Source organism: Bidens hawaiensis, unplaced genomic scaffold (genome assembly GCF_021521415.1).
Source record: "Bidens hawaiensis isolate Kalapana, Puna unplaced genomic scaffold, B.hawaiensis_p1.1 tig00011466_1, whole genome shotgun sequence".
Classification (NCBI taxonomy): Eukaryota; Viridiplantae; Streptophyta; class Magnoliopsida; order Asterales; family Asteraceae; genus Bidens; species Bidens hawaiensis.
In genome coordinates this window covers 371,861-381,717 of record NW_027491894.1, presented here as the reverse complement: position 1 = coordinate 381,717, position 9,857 = coordinate 371,861, and the positions used below count along the sequence as shown (strand labels likewise).

Genomic DNA, 9,857 nt, shown 5'->3' with positions numbered 1-9,857 from the left:
ACTAAGATAAGTAACACGTAACACCATACACAAGTTTGCTATAGACAAAGATTTGATGTTAAATTTGATGGTACGTGATGTTTACGAAATTTTATGTATACTATTTTATATGGCCCTAAATTCAAGCACGTGGACACAAAAACTCTTTTTCTTTTTCCATAATAACAATAATAATAATAATAATAATAATAATCAGGCGGCAATTTATGTCAAAATTTTGATTCTTTCAACACCGACACCCAAATCCTTAATTCAATTTCATTCCCAAATTCATCAGAATCATATCTTCATCATCTCTTCTGCAAATTCATAACTCATGTCACTACTCTCTCTCTACATTTATTATTATGTACTTGTGGAGGGAGAGAGACATTTAACAGATCTATACGAATCATGACGTCATGGAAGGTGAATTCAAATTCTGTACAATTTTAACCTAATTCTGCTCTGAACGTTCTTATTAAACGAAATTCAGATGAATTAATGGCGGTTTAACGTTTTACAAACGCCAGGCCTTATAATGTGATATCACGTCCCATATATACCACTTGTATAGACATATAGAGATGCACGGGTCATAAAAGCACGCATGACTCGTATATTTATTATATTTTTATGGTATATTAAAAGCACACATGACTCGTATATTTATTATTTTTATGATATATAATTAAAAAAAATTAATGACTTTTAATAGGATTTTTATAACATATTCTAAAAGCACATACATGAGGCTTAGAGGCTATGTCCTCTAGAGTATAACAAGCTAAGTATTTCGAACACGCAAAACAAGGGTGTTTATAAAATTCGTATAGGCCTAAAGCTACAATTAAGGGTGTAAAGGGCCAAAGTCTGAGCTTCAGCTCAAGCTCAAGTAGTTTCGAGCTCGTCTAGTGAGTCATTTTCTCGAGCTCCGGCTTGGCTCGTTTATTTTTTATTAAATATATTATATATGTTTTAATTATTTTGAGAAAAAACTTAAAACGAGCCTAAGCTCTATTCGAGCTCGTGTAATACCTTAATCGAGCTAAAGCTCAGCTCCAGTTCGCTCGTGCAATGTGAATTATTACATTGAAGTCTAAAATAGATAAACCTTACAAATAAGCAAGGCTCGAGCTTGTGCTTAATAACTAAACGTGCTTTATTGGAGGCTCGAGCTCGAAAAAGATAGGCTTGTTTCGATCTGATCTCGAGTAACTCGTGAGCATCTCTGCTCGTTTACACCCGTATAAACAAGAAATGAGGACCTATACGAGTTTAGTGTCGGAACATAACATCTGTTTGGAAAAGAGAGTCTGTAAAATCAAATAAGGAAAAAGTAGTAGTAGGTGGGGGACCAGAGCTTTAAGTATTCGCGCATAAATAAATACACCGTCCTCTTTGACGACTTTTCGTGTAATTCGCTTGCGTATCATTGGTATTTTATCGCTTTCTGACTTATTCATAAAATAATATTAATTAATAATAATAATAATAATTTGCGACTCATATATCGCGTTGAACCTGATTTTGTTGATTACCAGTTGTTTCAGATGATGATTGCTTCTTAACCGCTTTGCTGGCCCCTCATCTACTACCAGTACTCCCTCCAATTTCATATATTATTACTACTACTGCTGCTACTGTTAATGTTTGGAAATGGGGGAAAGTGGTGGTGAGAAGATATTTGTGTCCGTACGTCTGCGGCCGTTGAACGGGCGAGAGATTGTTACGAATGACGTGTCAGATTGGGAGTGTTTCGATATCAACACAATTGTGTACAAGAATGGGAACCTTACTGTGCCTGAGAGATCCATGTATCCATCTGCTTATACATTTGGTATGTATTTTGTGTGTGTTTGTTTGTTTCCTATCTTTAGATCTTTTAATTTCAACAAGAGTTTGTTGTTAATTGTGTTGTGTAGACAGGGTTTTTGGCTATGATTGCTCAACGAGACAGGTGTATCAAGATGGAGCTAAAGATATTGTGCTTTCGGTTGTCGGTGGGATCAATGGTGAGCTCATTTTTAACTGGTGGTTACTCGGATTCACGAGGTTATCCATTTTGCTTTTGATACATTCGGTTTCCTAGCCCGGTGTGTGTTCTAGTCTGCCGGTGGGTGGGGACTAGCGATTAATCGGATTCGAATTTTCATATAATATTATTTAATTTTATATATATGTATACACACACATTTTTATATCTAATTTATACGCACACACATTTTTACATGTTTTATTTTATACATATACACATGTATATATGTAATTTTTATACATATACACATTTTTATGTGTATATTTATGAAATAGCCGGAAACTGCGGCAAATTGCTAGATATCTGTTGGAATTAAGGTCCGACTGCCAATTTTCTGGTCAATTTCCTAGAAACTAGTCAGTCACTAGCTGACTAGCAATTAATCGCCGACTAGTCTTGGTTTTTCCAACACTGCCTAGCGCCAGAGGCTGTGGATTTTCCGAACAAAAATTTTGCGGGTCGTGCATAGTAATTTGTCGGCCGGGCGCGACTTGTTTTTTGTTTACCTGTGACTTTATTGTAATCGTTTAAAACAACATAGCATATATCAATTAAAGGTTTTAATAATTTGTAACTATTTTGTTGTTTTGAAAAAAAAATTATGATCTGTGTTACAGCTAGTATTTTTGCATATGGGCAAACGAGCAGTGGGAAAACATTCACTATGACTGGAATCACTGAGTATACTTTAGCAGATATATATGATTATGTACAAAAGGTAGTGACTAATCACATCATATCATGGTTTTCATATTGTTTCGGGTTTTAACAGTTTAACTAATTATGGTTAATTTTAATGTAGCATCCCGACAGGGACTTTCATTTTGAAATTCTCAGCCATGGAGATATATAATGAATCTGTCAGAGATCTTCTCAGCACTGATGGTTATCCACTCAGGCTTTTAGATGATCCGGAGGTAAACTTTGTTTTAAACTGTCAGAATATCAGTTAACATGCCTTTTATTTTGGTGACAATAATCACGGCCCGTTATAACAGAGAGGGACAATTGTTGAGAACCTCACCGAGGAAAGTGTTAGGGACTGGGATCATGTGATGGAGCTCCTTTCTGTCTGTGAAGGTGTCAACATCTTTCTCAATTTTAATTTTAACAATTTCAACAATTTATATTTTTTTGCTTTAATTTCTAATTGAAGATACATCTTTACAGCTCAGAGACAAATTGGAGAAACATCACTAAACGAAACAAGCTCTAGATCACATCAAATCGTTAGACTGGTACAAGAACACTCTAATTGGATAATATTCTGTCTGAAAGATTATCTTTTCATGATTTAATGATTTAATTATTCGATGCAGACAATCGAAAGCTTGCCCCAAAACTATACGGGTCGGGACAGCACAACTACACTCGTTTCAACTGTGGTATGCATGAATATAATTAATGATATATATGATATAAAAGTATCCCTTTTCACTTTTGTCTTTTATTATAGAACTTTGTTGATCTTGCTGGAAGTGAACGCGCATCCCAGTCGTTAACAGCAGGTGCACGGTTAAAAGAGGGCTGCCACATAAACCGCAGCCTGTTAACACTCGGAACTGTAATTCGAAAGCTTAGGTTAGTTAAACTTTTATTCCTTTTTGTAATTATATGATACGGTCTTGATTCATTGATAGACGAATAAAGTTTACATTTTTTTTATTGGACACAGCAAGGGAAGAAGCGGGCACATACCATTCAGAGATTCAAAGCTAACACGCATACTGCAGTCATCTTTGGGAGGTAATTCAAGAACTGCGATCATCTGTACGATGAGCCCTGCAAGAAGCCATGTTGAACAATCAAGAAACACCCTCTTGTTTGCAAGTTGTGCAAAGGAGGTGAGTACTAATGCACAGGTGAATGCGGTCATGTCAGACAAAGCTTTAGTGAAGCATCTGCTGCGAGAATTGGACCGATTAGAAAATGAGTTAAAATCTCCAAGTTCTAATCGAATATCACCAGATACTGCCACGGTGATACGTGAAAAGGACCAACAAATTGAAAAGGTAATCATTAATCATAGTTTTCTGGTTCAATTTTTAAAACCAAGAAGGTTTACGTAACTACGTAGGCTTGTAAACGAACTGAATAAACACGAATGAGCATGTTCTTGTTCACGTTTGTTCCTTAAGAAAATGAACATGTTTGTTATCATATAAATAAACGGTTCATGAGCATAACTCAACATGGATGAACGAACACAGCTGAGCTAAAACTAGATAAAGGTAATAAGCAGAACAACGTGTTGGGCCTAAAAAGTTATTAAAACTAGACTAAGTTGTAATGGGCTAAAAAAATATTGGCGAATATATTAACGAACATAAACGAATGACATAAATGAATTTAGATGAACAAATGTAAACGAAAGTTCACGAACATAAATGAACGAATGTACATGTTCGCTTGTTTAACTAAATGAACACTTTTTTCGTTCATGTTTGTTCGTTTATTATATAAAGAACATTAACGAACTTTCCACTGGATGGTTCACAAACTGTGACTGAACGTTCGGTTTGTTACTTCGTTTACTGGCCTATAATTATGTGTGATATGATGTGCAGCTGCTGAAGCAAGTAGAAGAATTAACTGCTGAAAGAGACGATGCTCGATCGCAAGTTGAGGATTTACTACGTGCGGCTGAAGATAATGAAAATTCTTTGATACGGGTAAAACTGAAATTCTTAACAATAGAAAAATGATTTGCTTATTTGTGTATTGTATGTTGGTCCTCATTTCTATATTATATTTTTGCATATTACAATTAGGCTCAGATAACTACCCTCAGCTTCGAGTACAAATGGTACCTGAATCTGATAATTACATGGCGGAGACGTCGGCTGTGGTGGACCCACGTCGGTCATTCGATGGAAGTATTAGAACTCTCGGTTCAAGCCGATACTCTCCGAGGCGCGAGAGTAGTTTTGAAGAAAATTACATACGCGTGACGGAATTCGAGGAAAACTCACCTCCTGATAGTACACCAATAAGGCCCATGATTAGAATAGCTCCATCTAGTGAAACCGACTCATGTCACGACTGGGATGATGTTGATGAGAAAAGTAATGGAAATTATGAGGAGTTATGCAAGGTGGTTCGGTGCATCGGGTCAGACGATTTGGTTCCAAAAGCGTATGTTGAATCGTGTTGTTCGTCTCCTGATATCAAGATTCGGGTTGCTTCTGAACCAATGTTTCACGATGATCACAATATGTCACCTGAGTCATGTGTAGAGGAAGAATTGAATGAACATAATAAAGTGGTCCAACTGCCATTAAAAAAAGATACAGAAACTAAAACCGAAACCGAAACCAAACCCAAATTGAAGGAAGATGAAACAGTGAAACCGCCATTGAAGGAAGATGGTTATGAATTAGCGATTCCACAAAACTTCAAGTTAAGAAAGAGTAGAAGCTACAATGAAGGTATACATGCCACGTGACTTAACAAGCTAGAACTTAACACGCCACCAAACGGTGATGAGAATTGCTACACTGGTTGACCACTCGTTTCCCCAATAACGAGTTGCACTTTCAACTACGGTGTGGAGTCTGAAAAGGGTTCCGTTGATAATAACAGTAATGTTCACGAGCCGGAAAAGAAGATATTAATTGAAGAAGAACCAACTGAGGCTCAGAATAGTAAGCAAGTTGATCATGATACTCAAGTGAGTTTAATCGTGCATACATTTTTGAGACAAACTTGATTCTTTCTGTAACTAACTAACATCTTAATGTGTCTACTGTTTTGCTGACTTTAGATTTCAACTACGGAGCAGATAAAGAGCGTGAAAAGCGTTGGTTTGGACCCGATAGTAAATAGTTTCAGAGCAACTTCGTGGCGGTCAGAGTTTAAAAGGCTGCAGAAAGAAATCATACAGTTTTGGCATGAATGCAATGTGTCATTAGTGCACAGAACTTACTTCTTTTTGCTATTTAACGATGACCCGGCCGACTCGATTTACTTGGAGGTTGAACGCAGACGGTTAGCCTTTGTAAAGGACATGTTTGCACGGGTCAATGCAGCCGTCGACGATGGTCAAACCATCACACGTTCTTCCACGTAAGGATAATTAATTAATTAATTATTTAGTGATATATCTTAAATGGTAACATTTTATATTAATTTGGTTTTGGTGAATATTTATGTGAAAAGTGAACGAGCTTTACGGCGCGAAAGAGAGATGCTGACTAAGCAAATGTACAAGAAACTAACCGAACAAGAACGGGAGAGTTTGTTTTTAAGGTGGGGGATTGCGTTGAACACGAAGTACAGAAGGATTCAGTTGGCTAACAAGTTATGGAGCCAGGTTGATGATATGGAGCATGTGGCTGATAGTGCTGTGGTTGTGGCTAAGTTGGTTGGACTCATATCGGACCCGGGTCATGCACCGAAAGAGGTGTTTCGGTTAAATCTGACAACTCCACAGGTCAAGAAAAGTTACAGTTTTAAACGGGGCTTGTTTCCGCTCTTGTAGAGGGTTTATGGATTTGCTGTAGCTAGTAATGGATTCATCTTTTAGATGTCTAAAAGATTTAACTTTGGGATGATGTAGTTGTGAGTATAACTATAGGGTCATGTGCCTGTATACGTGATTTTGTATATTGTGATGTATAAGAGTGAAACTCTTTTATGTGTTGTTCATGATTTGGTTTGCTTGTTTAAAGAGTTAATAACATGAATGACTTATTATATAGTCATAGTTGCTATAGGTTTATAGACTAACTTTTAAGTAATATATTTTTATATTTTCTATGAAGTAACTTTAACTACAGATTAATAAATAAATTAATAAATCGAGCTAGATCTCGATCTCTCTTAAGTTAAAGGAGTCGAGTTGAAGCTAAGGTGAGCTCGGGCTTGTGAGGATTTCACTATGTGTGTTACTAATAATAAATTTTATCGCATACTCTGTACGTGTTAATAAAATCGCAAATCCATCGTTAATTATACCGCATGTGCTAAGAGATGTTAATTTAGTATAATTATTGTTCAAACACGTGTTACTTGTGATACTTTAACCATTGAGACCGTTTTTGCCAGAGCCAACTCTTATAAATAACGTGCTTGTGTTCTAAAGGAATCTGTCACTTATATCAAACATTCATTATTACTAATTCAGTTAACTTCAAAATTTGATTAAATAAATAAAATTTATTTAGAAAAAGACCTATATTTTAAGTTCATAAAAAATGAACGAATCAGCCTTATTTTAAACAATCTTATTTATTTAATGATTTAAAGGCAACACTCTTTTGGATAAATAAGTTTTCTAATAATACTCATTTGAATGAAAAAGAAAAACTTGTTAAAACCAGTAGATGTAAATAGGATAGCATTAAGTATCCAACAAGAAACTGATAGATGTGATCTGGATTCAGTGATGAGAGCTACAGTAATGTGGGCTCACAAGTTGTCTCACAAGCCCTATACAAACCATGCTTCTTCTTCTGCATTTGGTCTCACTCCAACACCCTTTTAACCCTTTTTTTTCACTATATTATTTTTTAACAAGTTATTTTATACCATATTACAGGTGTTTGTTTTTATTGTTTATGCTTCAGTTCAACCCAGAAAAAAAACACCGGTCAAATAGATACCCTAAATTACACACAAAGTCCAACAGGTTTTTAATATGGTACAAACCGATACTGTAACCAACTGAAACTATACCGACCGAGTTCCTGCCTAGTTTATTATTATTATTATTATTATTCGAAAACCATTATTATTATTTTTTTTCATAATTTGAATAATTGTATGCATATCAACATAAAAAAAATCAAATAAACAACTCATTTAAAAAGGCTAGAAGGTGAAGCCCCAGCAGCCCATGTGATTGCAGTCGTGTTATATTTCAAAATAGTTGTACACTACGGCCCAGCCCAGCCCAATTTAAGTACCACCACAAAATTGGAATCCAATCTTTTGTCTCTAGATCTGCGACAGCAATTAGACGTCTCACGTTAATAAATTCTAGCTAGATTCATCGGGTATATCAAGTCCAAAATCATCTATCTGTCTATCTGTTTTTATTTCTTGTATATTATAGATGTTGTACCCGTTCGTACTTACATTAATAGCTAAACCTCTAGTCCAAAATTCTCCAGGTCAAGATTGAACGCTGACAAACCACAAGACGAGACTCTTACGAGAAAACCCCTTAACTACTAGGCTAAAAGCCTGATGGCGGCATAACAAAAGATGTAATATATAAAGTAAATCTCATATTCTCGCGTGTATAATTTTAATAATAACATTTACAAGTTTGAGTGAACAGTTCTTCCAAGCCGATTTTTTATTTTTATTTTTTTGGTTAAATTGATCATAATTTTGTCTTTTTATATCAAATTATGCTTCAAATCCTAAATTATTGCAATTAACCCTTGAACTTAAGCTTTTTTCCCCCAAATGTAAAGTTTTATATAATTCAATACGCACCGAGTTCTCATTGTGATCTCGTCGCATACAGTGTGCATGTTTCATATATAACAATATGTGAGTATACAGTATACTACTATGCTGCCTTTTTGTCCCCCAACATTTAAATTTGTTTATGTTTTTGATTGAGTTTAGTCTAAGGGGTTAAAACTGCAATCAAAATCACGAGGTTTATTCGTCCAAAAGTTTCATTTTAAACTATGGGATATAAACCACAATGGCTGAAAACATCAATTTACCTTTAGAAATGTACCAATCTTCACATCAAGTATATCCTTTTATTGTAATTGATTAGTTTTTTGCTTCTGCTTTGAGTAGCGGAGAATAATCTAGCACATTTTACGCTTAAAATATTATTGTATTTCGCTTTAATTTTAAATAATCACTAAAACTATAGTCAACTTCCAATTTGTAATGCATGTTACTTGATTTATTGATAGAATTTGAGTTGATTAGATAGATTAATCGAAAGAGATGGAAACCGCCCAACTCAAAACATACATAACTTCAGTTTGTTTGTAGTTAGAAAAACATGTCTTAACTAATTACACATGTTTGTGTGACTCTCAAACACAAATTCCTTCAGTTAATCCTGAGCCCCGATTCTGACTTAGAAGCGTTCCGATAGTCTTCCCATTGTTAGTTGATTTATTATTTCCATCAATTTTACTTTTCAACACATGATGTTACTTACCGAATGTTTATTCTTTAAGAAATTGTGCTAAGTTTCCTCTTAAAAAGGGTTTTCTTCTTGTGCTTCAATACTGTGTCGTGTACTCGTGTATGTATGTGCTCTTTGCACATGTGACACACAGAGAGTCGTTATAGCGATAAAGGTGGTTAGTTAATTAACTTGTACTTTTACGCTATTTTTTTTCTCGTAAGATTGATTTCAAGCAGTCATGTCCTTGATTGTCCTTGTGACATTTCCATGTGAAAGTAGCTTAAAGGCCATGCATTATTGAGTAGGAGATCACTTAATTAATTAGTTAGCCCTACCTATATCATATTATCATTTAATGACAAATGCGTCTATATCAACCATCGGCTGTACTGATGTGTCCATCCTCAATTATGGAACATGGGATCATCCAAATCTGCTGATGTTTAAATTTGCATTTTGGATAAGCAACTCAGGATTGCACCATTATGACTAATGACATGGGTGGGTCCACAAGTTGTTTACAACCCGTTTAGATATTGTACTTGGGTTTCTTGACTTTAAATGTGTATGTGTTATGGTTGATGTCTTTGACGTGAATAAATATGTAGAATGTGCTTGGATTCAACGAAACAATGAGCCAATAAAGTATTGCTTTTGTTAATCGTGTTAGGTTGGCGTATTGAATCGATGAGCCCGAGCACGGCCTATATATAACATGTAAACTAGCTATAA

At 35.2% G+C, this 9,857-nt stretch overlaps 1 pseudogene across 1 annotated transcript; it reads left to right on the top strand.

Moving 5' to 3' along the window:
- Nucleotides 1-1,493: 1,493 nt before the first annotated feature.
- Nucleotides 1,494-6,664, top strand: LOC143538051 (kinesin-like protein KIN-7E; annotated as a pseudogene). The gene is made up of 13 exons (XR_013136182.1): nt 1,494-1,819; nt 1,905-1,994; nt 2,635-2,735; nt 2,820-2,934; nt 3,016-3,097; nt 3,188-3,255; nt 3,337-3,402; nt 3,474-3,598; nt 3,693-4,029; nt 4,585-4,688; nt 4,784-5,687; nt 5,781-6,082; nt 6,176-6,664. The product of XR_013136182.1 is annotated as a kinesin-like protein KIN-7E (transcript).
- The last annotated feature ends 3,193 nt before the right edge of the window (nt 6,665-9,857 follow it).